Source organism: Chroicocephalus ridibundus, chromosome 18 (assembly GCF_963924245.1).
Source record: "Chroicocephalus ridibundus chromosome 18, bChrRid1.1, whole genome shotgun sequence".
Lineage (NCBI taxonomy): Eukaryota > Metazoa > Chordata > Aves > Charadriiformes > Laridae > Chroicocephalus > Chroicocephalus ridibundus.
This window is the reverse complement of record NC_086301.1, coordinates 6,569,147-6,581,845: the sequence shown is the minus strand read 5'-3', so window position 1 is coordinate 6,581,845 and position 12,699 is coordinate 6,569,147. Positions and strand designations below refer to the sequence as shown.

General features: G+C 46.4%; 1 protein-coding gene across 1 annotated transcript in view; it reads left to right on the top strand.

Annotated features, from left to right (window-relative positions):
• BARX2 (BARX homeobox 2) overlaps positions 1-12,699 on the top strand; it is a 35,477-nt gene that overhangs the window by 16,116 nt on the left and 6,662 nt on the right. The gene's annotated exons all lie outside the window — the stretch shown is intronic.

Genomic DNA, 12,699 nt, shown 5'->3' with positions numbered 1-12,699 from the left:
TGCATTCACCACTGCATCCATCTAATTTCCAGATTTTCATTTCTATAGAAAGATTTAATAAAGGAAGGAGGCAAAAGACTTAAAAAAGGTCTCTTGAGTTACTTGGAGACAATCTATTTCAAGACAGTGGAATCGGTTGCAGTGTCCAAGCAAGTCTTTCTAACGCTGTACATAAACTGAAAGACCTTGGATCTGGCTTCCAGCAGATCCTCCGGGGTGGAAACAGAGACAGCATGGCATCCATACTTCAAGAGAGAGAAAAAGATGAGTAGGATTTAAAAAAAAATAAATAAATGTTAGAATTGAAGCTCTTTTTCATATGTGGTTCACCAAATGTATGTTAAAGACTCATTTAGCCCTTGGAATTTAAAAGACCTCTTGTAACTATTATGCCATTGCTGAGCAAAGCAAACCAGTTCAGCTCAGTGGATTGGTAGTGTTGGCTGCTTTTCATCGTAGAGTAATAAATGCCAATAATTGCCTAAGTTCTCTGGACAGATTATCTAATGATGTTGCGGGTGGGATACGGCCCCCATTTCAAAGGTTAATGAAAACACTGTCACGCTGTCTGCAGGGAGAGCATGGAAATACCAAATATAAGAAGAGTTTCATCCCAGCAGTGCCACATAAAGGAGCGTGGTAATGGTGGTGTCTGAGAAATATAAAAAATATTCCCCGCAGACTTTTTTCTTTACATCACCATCATGTGAAAATTGGCAGCCACGGCTGATCTTTGGCAGAGTATCTTTCTTGGTTTAGAAGAATTGGGGGGGCGGGGGGGGAGAAAGAAAAAAAAAAAAACAAAAAACCTGAAAAAAGTTATTTTTGGTTTGAAAAACCATGTGCTGCATATGTGCCTGTTGTTGGAGGAGTTCCCGTGGAAACATTGCTGGTTGCACAATAACAGGATACATGCATTGCTTCAACATTAACATATATATTAATGGCACATTAAGGAATTTCGTAATTGTATGGCACAAAAGAGAGTTCTCCGTGCAGTGCTCATGCAATCTATTAATGGGAAATGTCTTCAGCAAGCTGTGAGACAGTCACACCTCTGCCTCCCCTTGTGGCTTCCGTTTGAGTACTTTCCAGACCTGCAACGACCTTGTGTGGTTGGTATGATCATCCTCATTTCACCTGTGGGGCAAACACAAGTCCAGTGAGATGCAGGGACTTTGCTGAGTTTGCACGTTAAGGCAGTGCCAGGGTTGGACACGCTATGCCTAATGTCCTCTTTCCCCAAAATCCACATGAAAGCGAACAGAACTTTGTTCTTTCGGTACTTTATGGGGCAGGTGAGAGTAAATAAAGCCGGTGGGAATGAGACAAGATTCCCATCAGCCTGGAGTTGTTTCTAACGCTAGCGGGAACCGTACACCCACACACGTGTGGAGGGAAGAAAGGGCTGCATTGTCTTTTGCATATGGACTTTTGTGATTGGTATTTAAATGAGATTATCGAGTCACAGATGTACCTGTGGAACATGGCGATGCTGCATTCCTCAGTGACAGGTGCCGTAGGAGAATCGGAGGTAAATAGATGTGCTGATGAAAACCAGAGATGTGTGATAACCAAAGCTTCGGCTCAAAGCCCTCCAAACCTTAGGGTGAGGGAGGGTCTCCCACCTGGATCCCTAAATCTGAGTGTTTCTAGGGGCGTCTTTGTAGTTCTAGATTGGAGCTGTCGGAAATAGGTGTCCTTCTAACGTTTCTGTCCTTAACGGCACTAATTCACAGTTAAAGCTAGCAGAATTTGAGCTCTGTAGAAACCTAATTCAAACCCTTCTGATTAATTAGGGCCTATCTCCACCCTAAGTCTAATTTGTATTTGTCTGGAGATGTGAAAACAGAGTCTCCTTGGCTGACTTCCTATCAGAACAGAAAAAAACCCAGCACGCTGATGTCTGACATGAGTGAGGGCTCGTATTCTTTGGGGATTGGGACAGCTAGAGCTCACCAACTGGAATTTCTGGCTTATCCTTCTACCAGTGCTGTGGTACAAGCAGGCTGGTAGCTGGGAAAACCTTGTCATCGCTTTTCTGACATGCAAGTGGTTGTGTGCCTCCAAAGTGCTTGGCAACTCAAAGGCTGACATTTTTCTCATGGAACTACTTATTCTGGGTGCGTTCATTTTGAGACTGCCCGCCCTTGAGACTTGAGATTTTTCAGCTCGCTTTTTGAGATTAGATGCATTTCAATAGGAGCAAAACTTGTTTCAGGCTTCAGCTGAAAAAAAGCCCCAACCACCACCCGCCCTGAAATGAACGGGCTGGCTCTCAGCTACTATAAATCAGACTGGTTTTGGTGTTGGGGGCTGTGCGGGTTTGTACAGGCTGAAGATCTCGTACAGACAGTGCACCCTGGTGTAGGGTGGACTGAGGTGGTGTTTGGAGTCCTCTAGGTCCTTCTCCACCGAGCAGTTGGCTCTTCTTGTTGCTTACCTCTGTTCCCTGGTACGGACCAAGCCCACAGCTGCCTCGTCTGCTCTGCTTGTGTTTTCTCAAAATACATGCGTAATGCTCCAGTCTGACATGCTCTTTCTGTGATGCCTGCAGTAGTGAATGCAGCTTTCCTTGTCCTCGCTCGCTCCTCGGCTACAGGGCAGGGTAATGAAGTGCAGATGTTGAAGTGAGCAGAATATCCGTTTGCCTGGAGCCTGGGGGTGCAACCGATGGGAGCGTCCTGCCTCCCCATGCTCATACTGGATGGTCACGGCTGCAGGTAGAGGCAGCGATGAAGCCGTGGAACCAGGGTCCTTGCAAGATCTTCAGCTCATGACTAACTTTATACCACGTAGACAGCCCTACTGAAGTCAAGGGAGCTGCTTTGGGAATGGAGTTGCCAGAACTGATTTTTAGCAATGTTGCAGAATGGTTTGCAATGAAAGGTTTCTATAAACTGGAAATTGAGCTGTATTTTTTTTTTTCCCCCCATCCAAAAAGTGGAGGCGTAGCTGTCCTTGATTCATTCTGTTTAGGTTAAGGTTCAATCCGTGGGGTGACATGCGTGTGCTGTTATTTGATGTAGGGGGAATAAAAATAGCCATGCCCTGTGCCAGTGGAAGCTATGACATAGTCTTTGTCAGCTTATTCAACCAAAAAAATCAGGTTTGGAGGCAATCCTTACTCCGAGGTGCCTTAGATTCTGATAATAAGGTTTCAGCTTCCTGGAATGCTACTGTGATGTGCATTATGCTTAGCTTTATTCCCTGTATATGTCTCTCCTCGTTACCCCAGCCACGAGAGCTGGGTTAAGATTGCTGATCTAATTGGCAAACACAAAGGATAGGCAGGCTGTGAACAAAACCTGCTCGTGTATCATTTGCATCCTTCTAAATTGCATTGTTTGTGCAGCTGTTCAGCCAAATCGTCCACGGAGTTTATTTTTGTCTGTAGAGGAAACAGAGCTGAGTTTTCTCTCTGTTAGGGCAGATGCAAGATCAAAGATTCATATACGCGGCTCAGAGAGACCAACCTCTCTGCTAAGCAACTCCTGATGGGGGCAAGATTATTAATAAAGCAACCCTTGAGATGATAAGCCACAACTATAAGAGGCAGAGGCTTTGCCAAGATGTGACAGGTCTCTTTCAGGTTAACACTGGGGCTTGCTGAAGCCCCCCTTTCATTTCAGCGTGGAGGAAAAGAGGGGGGCGTCTGTGTATTTTAAACACTGATCTACTATTCTCCCGAGAAGAAAAAAGCCTTTTCCAAGAGATCCAACAGGCAAAATTTACACAGTCTGGTGTTTAGAAACAATTGAACTCTCTTTCTTCCCATGTGTCACTCACCAGAGTGTTTTAGAGGCTCGAAGCAGGAAGAGGTAGTGATATTTATGGCAAGCTTTTTGCTGGAGCTCACACAAGGGTGGGCTTGAGAAACCTGAAGAGTGCTTTTGTGCGCACGGCTAGTCAGCTGTCCAAGGCTAGTGTTTGCTTATGGATGTTGTGATAATAATTAACAGAGCAGGAAGTAAAGGACTGATTGATTTATGCACGCATGGCATTATGTGTTTGAACTTGGAGAGAAACTGCGAAATCCTGAGAGAGGGCAGATTTATTTCTCAGATGTGTAAGGATGTAGGAATGGTCATAATGCGTCAGTCCAAAGTCCATATAGACTCGTAGCTTGGACGATGGCCAGTAGGAGATGCTTAGGGAGCAGTATAAAGAACAGAACGTGACTTATCCTTCCATTGAACTGCACCCTCTCGGCTCTGCTGGTCTGTTTCCAGATCGAAGTCCAAATCTCGCTCCTTGACCAGTGACACCATCTGGACAGAGGATGGGATTTGGCCTCCTACATTTCTCCCCAGTGCCCCAAGATGTCTAGTCATCTGGCTGTCATCAGTAAAGACAGAAACTTGTTGCAACTTAAGCTCAGACACCCTGAGAGTTGTGTCTTCTCAGCGCAGTGTTTCTCCTCCACCCCCAATAGACAAGAGCAGAGACTGTCTGTAAATCCTTTCCTTCTAGCTATTTGATTCTGTAATCTTTTGGCTACTTTGCTTCCTAAATCTGGGTCCAACGGGTGATGAGCTCTAGAGCTGAGTCTTATCCTTGGTAACGGAGGAAACACTTGGCTGAAGTATTTAACATGACTTAGTTCAAAAGAAAGAGCTTCAAATTGAAGTTGGCTTAATGGAGCCAAAGTGTCCCTCGATACAGCTTTGGTAAATGAGCTGGTGGCTTGTATCCCAGTAACTTTCCTGCACCGTCTGAGCGCTGTCGTTTATGGGGATGTGCTCGTGTTTATTTCTCTGGGACTAATGTGGCCTGGTCTTAAAACTCCCTTGGAGTCCAAACACTAAGGGCCTGGAATGGAGGTTCACGTCCAAACCCACCCTCCATTTGGAGCTGTTTCCAGTCGTGATGGCCTTGGGCCCAAATATCCTAATAGGAGATAGTAGGACTGATCTGCTTGGGTTCAGAGCGTCTCCTTTCCCACTGAGTAGGATTTCAAGGGATCATCAGCTAATGATGAGGAATCCCAGACAGAATCGTGTTTCTCTAGCCTCAGACAAAGAGCAGGACCTCTCTGAGCCGCGCTCAGTTTGCGTGAAGAGTGTGGATTGGACTTGAGGGGGGCTGCCTTCGAAAAGGCAGCTGGCCGTTTGAATACGTGAAGCAAAATAATTCAACATAGAGAAGTGGTGCGTGTTCTTCTGATTCATTCTCCACTGATTAAGCCAGAGTGCTATTATATTTGCTACAAAGGGTTTCTTGAGAGCCGGCCAAATAGATTCTTTAAATGCTTCTTAAAAAAATAATAATCTTCTTCTCTATATAAATTTTCTTCTTCACTGAGGATCTGACAGGGTCCTGGCACACTCCCCTGTTTGACAGACAGCCTGGAAGAAAGGCCGTTGTGTGCAAGGAGAACAACCTATAGCACCCAGGTGGTGCTTGCTTCTATCTTTCCGGCAATGGAGAAGAAACCCAGCAGCTAAGCGTTGCTGTCCTGTGATAACAGGAAACCGCGGCGGAGTGACTAGCCCGGGGACAGCAGCACAACCAGGTCTTTCCACTCCAGGTTCCACGTGCATTCCGATCTCCTCCCCCACCGGTACGGCCCTTGAACAAAGCCAACTTGTTATGATGGGTATCGCCAACCCTGCCAGAAGAACCCTGGTGCCATCCTTCAGGGATCTGGCATCCCTGGAGACACCGATGCTGTAGGTGAATTTTTGCATTGTGTTTATAAGAGATAATCGCCCCACATCTGCCTGTGGCAGCAGGGAGTGAGACAAGTTCTCGTTCAGGGAGGTTCTCAGGCTCGTCATTTGTCCAAGGCCAATTACTTACTGTGTGTACAGTGCCTTAAACATGTAAAAAACCATAATATAAATATCAAATGTCATTATTAAGTAAGGATTAATTATCTTTCTGGTTAGATTTTGTGAAGGCCTCCGGCATGCATGCCTCGGATGCATTCAAACTTATTAATTACTGTTATTATGTAGAAGTTATACTGAAACATTATGTTGATAAATTGCTAATGAGGATAGGCTGGAAACAGAAAACCTGGATCTCACAGCTCCGAGCGCTGAGGAAATTTCACTTGTGGCTTTGAAATTGGGCTGAACTTAACCACAGATGGAAGTGCCCCACAGCTTGGGGAACGGCCGCTGAAGCTTGTGTCCAGCTCCACTCGCCTCTGGGTAGCTGGACGGGTAGTTGCACGACGAGAGATGCTTTGAGGAAGAGCAGCTTTTAGCTGCAATATGTTATATTCGTTATTATAAAAGTTAACGTTTACAGACATCAGGGGTTTCCCAGAAACCTACCCCCTCAAAAGAATGTGAATGAACAGAAAATGTGATTGAACAGAAAAGTGAGCGTTCTCTAATGTGCCTAGGGAAGATGAAACAGGACTCCTGGATGAGCCCTAATTCTCCCCTACCTAAGGAGCTGTTATCAAAAATTACCATTCGATAAGGTGCCACTTTTCCCACCCCCCCACTTACACTTGCCTCATCACAGAAGGTATGGACTCCTGAAGAATTGGCCTTCAGTCAGAATGCCCCCAAAAGGATCATTTTAGCTGCACTAAAATTAGCTGCACTAATTTTCATTGATTTTTCTGATTTCCTTCCGTGGACGCGTGCACGTGAAATCCTGGCTCAGCTGAAGCTGACGGGCATTTTGCCATGGGCATGGGTTGGGTCTGGATTCTTCCACCAGGGAGAGACGCCATTTGCTACCAAGCAGACTTTTTGCTGTGTCGCTGAGTTGCATTTAATCTTTGCAAGGCTCATGGTCCTTGTCAGGCTAATAGGGAGTGGAAACGGGATATGGTGCGAACTGTGCCTGCAACCTTTGATGACGAACAGTTAGACTTTGCTCCAAGGAACCTCGCTGCGTGCTATTTTGGAACACCACCAGTGTCTCTTCGTGCTCCAGCTCTGCGTTTAGATTTCAGGGTTGGTTTTCAGGGTTGTCTGCTCTGCTTTCCTGTAGCCTCTGTGACACTCATGATTCCCATGGAAATTTTGGCTCTGTGCATTTGGGCTGAGTCCTGGGACTATTTTGGGAAGCTTTCAAAATATCCCAGAAGTGCCCTTCACCTCTGCTCGTGTGCAGAGGCTTTGGCTCTTGCTTAGCTACAACTGGTTTCCACATGTAAGCAAAGAAAAAGAGAGCTAGTAGGGGGAAAAAAAAGCAAAATAAAACAAAAGCCCAACAAAAACAAATAAAGACAAATCTCCCATCCCAAAACAGTGCTAACTCTCAGTTAAGTGACCAAACTCTTAGGTGCTGGGGAAGAGGTATGACAATAAAGAGCATTATCAGTCATCCCCAGTTCCGGAATTCCTATTTAAGCAACAGAAAAGAAAGATCTGATTATAGAGTTGATATAAGGCACTTTTAAAGGTCTGAGGATCACGTGCAGGTTTCACAGCTATTTCAGTATTCAAAGAGGGGTAGGCTCTGTAGGGTTGTCTTACAGTAGGACTGGAAAGAATGAGAAGAGAATCAACATCTGAACTGGTCGATGCAAAGGATTCCTGACAAATTATCTGTCGCCACTTCTCTGGCCAAGCTTTGTTTGACAGGGACGCTAAAACCATTTAAGTCCATACTTAGGTACCACCTCTGGGCTTGAGGCTCAGCTGGCTTGTGCAGGGGACAGCTTCAGGAAGACTTTGTGGCTGTGCCTGGACTTCCAGCCCGTTAGGAGAGGGTACAAGAGGGGTAGCTAGCTCTGAAAGACCATCTGTGTCAACATGTTGCAAGGGGCGCACCGTGCAAATACACCGACGCATGTCTTGGAAACTGTCGAGCTGTCAGCACAGTGTTCACAGCCTAATTAGCCCACCTCTCTTCAGGCCATAATTGGCTCAGGTGCAATCGTACCCTGGCATGGCTACGCTGCCTCCCATTCTAGAGATAGCTGAGGGATCTGTGCACAGCGCCGTGCTGCATAGCGTAAACATCACCCAGGTCATTTTTTTTAACTTGGGATTCAAGTGTGTGTTAATGACAGCGCTCCAGTGGGAAGGGCTTCTAGGAGAGGACCGCACCTGGGGCTATTTGCAAGGAGGCTGGGGGACCTGGTTATTTCCCTGCAACCCTCTCCTAAGGGCTTGTTCTCAAGAGGAAATGAATTTGCCTGGTATACGCACAGCCCATTACTGTTCTTCTCTTTCCTCTTGCCTTTGCGTCCTTATCAGGGCACTTGGTGGAGCACAGCATTGATCTCAGAAAGAACCTGATGACAGCTGCCTTCTCGTAGTTAATAATCATAAAGCAGAGCTTAAGGAAAACATTAAGAGTAGATGAGTGCAATATTTTTATGTACACAGCGGCTTAAGTTTTTTGTGTGTTACTGGATAATATAATGCAATTGCAAATAAGCAAGGTATCTTGTTATGGCAGCACCTGTGAAAACATAACATAAGCACAAGGAAGAGATGAGAAGGAATCTTGCTGGGGAGGTGCTTAGTCAGTGGTAAACTTGGCAGCTTGGTACAGGATGCAAGGGCCCAGACAGAGGGGGCTTCTGCCTGCATGGTCCTCATCCCACCTCCTCTTGCCTCAACCGACCGCGTGGTTGCTTTCATGACAGCTGTACTCGGCGAGAGAGCCAACAGCGTGGCTGTGCAGCGATGCGATGCGTTGCTGGATGTAGGCTGAGACAAGCCCTGCCAGGTGAGGGAAGGTTGCCTTTCCAGGAAAGACAGGCAGCAGTGCCTGGGGAGAAGCTGATCCCATGCTTGCCGATGCCCAGGGTGCTGGGGAGGCAAGGATGTGCAAGAAGAGGGACTGCTTAGGGCCTGGTCCAGGTGTAGATGGAGCAGGGAAGGCTTAAATCCAATGGCAGCAAAACGAGATGAGGTAAGGCCTAACCTGAGAGCAAGAATTGCTTTTCTACCTGCAGCAGAGTTTCTGATGGACAAGAGAGGTGCCGGAGGTCCACATGGTGTGTGCTGGCTGAGGACGCTAAGCCATGCGAGGTCCCTCACCAGCCTTCAGCTCTAGCACCTACAAGGCAAAGGAGGTCACGCTGACCTGAGAGGACATCCTGGGGAGGACAGCAGGTATTTGGCTGCTGTCTTTAACCAGTTGGCTCCTGGGCCATGTTGAGTTTCTGGATTGTATCAGGTCTATGCTCAGCTCTGGCTTGCCTCCGCTCCTGTGGAGGATGATGGTAAAGTTTAGCCAAGATCTGTGGGAACTGCAAGGCTGGGAAATCTCAGCTTTTGGGGACCTGTGCTGAAAAAGTAGGTGTAACACCCTCCCCCCTAAACAAACAGTGTATGGTTCAGCTTATTCTCAACGTTTCCTTGCTGCTTTTGCTTCCTTTGCTTTGTTCAGGGCTTGCTTCTTCCTTTCAGTAGGCTGTCTGCTCCTTTGGCAAAATGAAGCTCTTTCCTAAATGAACTCAGCTCCTTCTCGGTTCCCTTTTGTTTTGACACTCAGGAGACAGCAGATTTATAGACCTTCCTGAGTCGTAAGTTCATTTTCTTTTATTATTTACCTTTCACTGCTGCCCGTTCTGAGTGAGATTTCATTCTGCCTCCGAGCAGGGCTGACCTGCCAAGAGGAGCTGATCCATAAATCTTTCCTTCCTTTTTCTTTCTTTCCAAAACAGAATTAGCTGAGTTTGCCTAGGAGGAAAACTGTTCTGCCATTGCCGGCAGTCAAACAGTGCAATTAATTAGTGCTTTCCCTTTTCTCTTCCCTCTAGTCTGTGTCTGCCGGGGTTGAAAGTAAGCCAGGGAGAAGGGGGAGGGGGAAAAAGAAGGGGAAAAGATTTGTTTGAAGTATTTGCTTTTAATTAAAACTTTTGCAACGCGATCTGATGTAGTGGTGGTGTACCTCTTGCGTCATATCTAGTGGCCATAAGAAGTTTAATCAGAATGTCCCAGCAGATGAGTCGAGATGACTTCAGGTTGGGCTATGAAAAGCAAGGGTTCCCAATTCCTGCTCATGGAGCTGGAGCCAGCGTGGGGAGCGCCAGTCTTTGCTGTTTGCCCCTTGTGTTCGCGCCTGGGGTAAGAGGGAGTAAAAAGCTGACACGCTGCAGATTTACGCCTGGGATATTGGCTTGTTTTGGCTAGTACAAATCGACATTCCTGACTGAAACCTTCTGGAGAAAATGGGATGAATTCTCTGTGTCCTTCTCCTTGGTGTGACTGCTGAAAAGCAAAACAAGTGAGGAAAAAAATATCTTTTGATACGTTAGATCGTGATACGTTTGTCGGACAAATATTTCACATGTCATTAGGAAATGGGTGTCCAGGGTTCTTGTGGACCTGCATGGCTTGAGTAAGCCAGTTCATTTCAAGGTGGTGCGGTCAGTGCTTTGCGCAAGGAGCAGCTCTGTTATTCCCTGCTCCGCGGCTGCCAGCATGGCCTGATTTAAATAGCAAAGCAAAATGTTTTCAGATCCTTAGAAAACACTCTGCGGATCCGATGTCCTCTTTATTTTTAGCCCTTGGTTAGTTTTAGCAACTGAGTGGCCAGATGTTAGCTTTATGGAGAATGGACAGAAATAAGAGCTTTCTCGCTGCTTGAAATTGAGACTATTCAAATGCTTAAAAAATAACTACAGGAAGACTTTTGTTGCTGAAGCATTGCTCTCTCAGTTGTGCATGGTACGGAGTGTGGATTATAGCAATGCTTCCCAAGTATTTGAGAAATGTTCAGCAGCAAAGTGAGCCCGAGACTACCCTCGACGTTAGGGTGATTAAGACTATTCTCATAGGTAAAACCGGGACTTTTCTGTATAAAACCATGTAGTATGAAACCACTGTCCCTGTGAAGAGCATTGAGACCTCCCGAGCCCTAAACCGCGGGTGGCTTCATCATTGGGCTGTGCTGCCTCTTGATTGTCTGAGGTGGAGACAGTAAAACGCTTGAGGTGTGGGGCTCGGGGAGCAAACCAATTCCACGTTTTCTGGCTTTTGTGGGCTGCTTTTTGCTTTTCAAGTGCAAAAGACCAGTGGGCTGGAATTGGAAAAGGTGCTCGGACAACAGTGCGGGAAAGCATGCGTTCAGATGAAGCTGTTCTGAAAGGCAGGTACGGAAAGGAAGAGCATTTCATTTCCATTCCTTCCCATTTTGGGAGACAGAGCATGTCACAACAGTGCTGAGCAGACAAGAGCTGCGTGCCAGCATTTAATTTGTTGAAGATTAAGAAATTATTCCGTTCTTACAATACCATGTCAGTCTAGAAATACCTTTGAACTCTGGGGGATGTGAAATTTAGATCTAGCCTCAGATTTCATAGTGTTTGGAAGCCAAGGCTTTATCAGGGTAAAAACTGTACGGATGGTTTAAGGGGAGTCATATTAATAGTGTACCTAGAGACAATGGGCTGGCTCAGCTTCAGCTACCTTTGAACTTTGGGATAACTAGATCCAGAGCAGGACACTGAACTTAAGCTTTTTTTCTTTGTGATCTAGAGGCTAGCTAGTGCAACACAGAGGCTAGCTGTTTCTGGGTTACTCTCTCCTCAAGGAGAGTTGACCGCTAAAGCGTTGCCCCCTTTCTGGCCGGCAGCTTTCCCCCCAGAAAATATCTGCAGCCTTGAACCCCACGTCTTTCTCTAAATGCTCTCCTTACTCTATGCTCTAACCATCCTGTGTCCTCATCAGGCTGAAGGCAGAAAGCTGAGAAGTCTTGTGTACGGCTGGGCTGAACATCAGCAGATGCTTTCATTATTTACGATGGTTTCTAAAAGCACCGTCGCAACTGTTGGTGTCAAACCAGAAGCGAAGGCTTCTCTTATGATCACAAATGATAAACAAATATAAGACGCTTGGTGTCAACAGCCTCAAAAATCTGTTCATCACCCGGAGCTCGAAGCAACTCAGCGGTTGCAAACCACCAGCATAGAAGTAGAACAGCGGTTTCCGAAGTGCCGTAAGTAAATAAGTGTCCTGACGTGAGCACCAAAAATAAGCGCGTGCTGAGCTTTTCTGAGCACTTGGCCAGGTCACAGCTGCTGGCTGCTGAACATTTTGGAAAATGTATCCCCTCATTCAGGTGCTCAGCACTTGAAAACGTGGACCTGGACGACTCCAATGTCATCTGCTTCTCTAATAACAAACCGCTGTTTTACCTTACAAAAATAGCCAAGTTCTCGCTGCTGATCCTGGAAGGAGGAAAGCAGTTCTTTTAGTCCTGATCCTACCTGATTATTAGAAAAACAGCCTGAGGAGACTTTCCTCTGTTTGGTGGAGGCAGATCTTAAGCTCTGGGACCTCCCCCCACCCCGAGCAGTCCCATGTGCTGCTGCCATGCCACACGGGAAAGCAAATATCCCTGGTTGCTCTGATATCAAATACCTTTTGCTGACCTCCCTTGAAAAGAGTCCCTTGTAAAAATGCTTTTGTCCAGAGGTTTCAGTCACTGGGAGCCTCGCAGGGGTTTCTGAGCTCTGGTGATTTATTACTCCTTCGTAATCTTGTGGTTTATGGAGAGCCCTGCTGGAAATATACAGGGGTACAAGGGTAAAAGTATCAATTAACCAGTGATGTGGTGCCAAAAGCCACCCATGTGCAAGGACAGGAATGGGGTTTCAGGCTTGGCGAATGAAGCTGCAGGGGAGCAGGCGCTGTGTGGTGGCGAGGGTTGAACCAGGACCCCCTAAGAGCAGGACAAGGGTATATGATAAGGCCGGATCCACTCCTTTATGGCGTGTAAGGTAGGGCATTGGTTTTCAGTCTCCTTATTCAGAGCAGGTCAGGACTG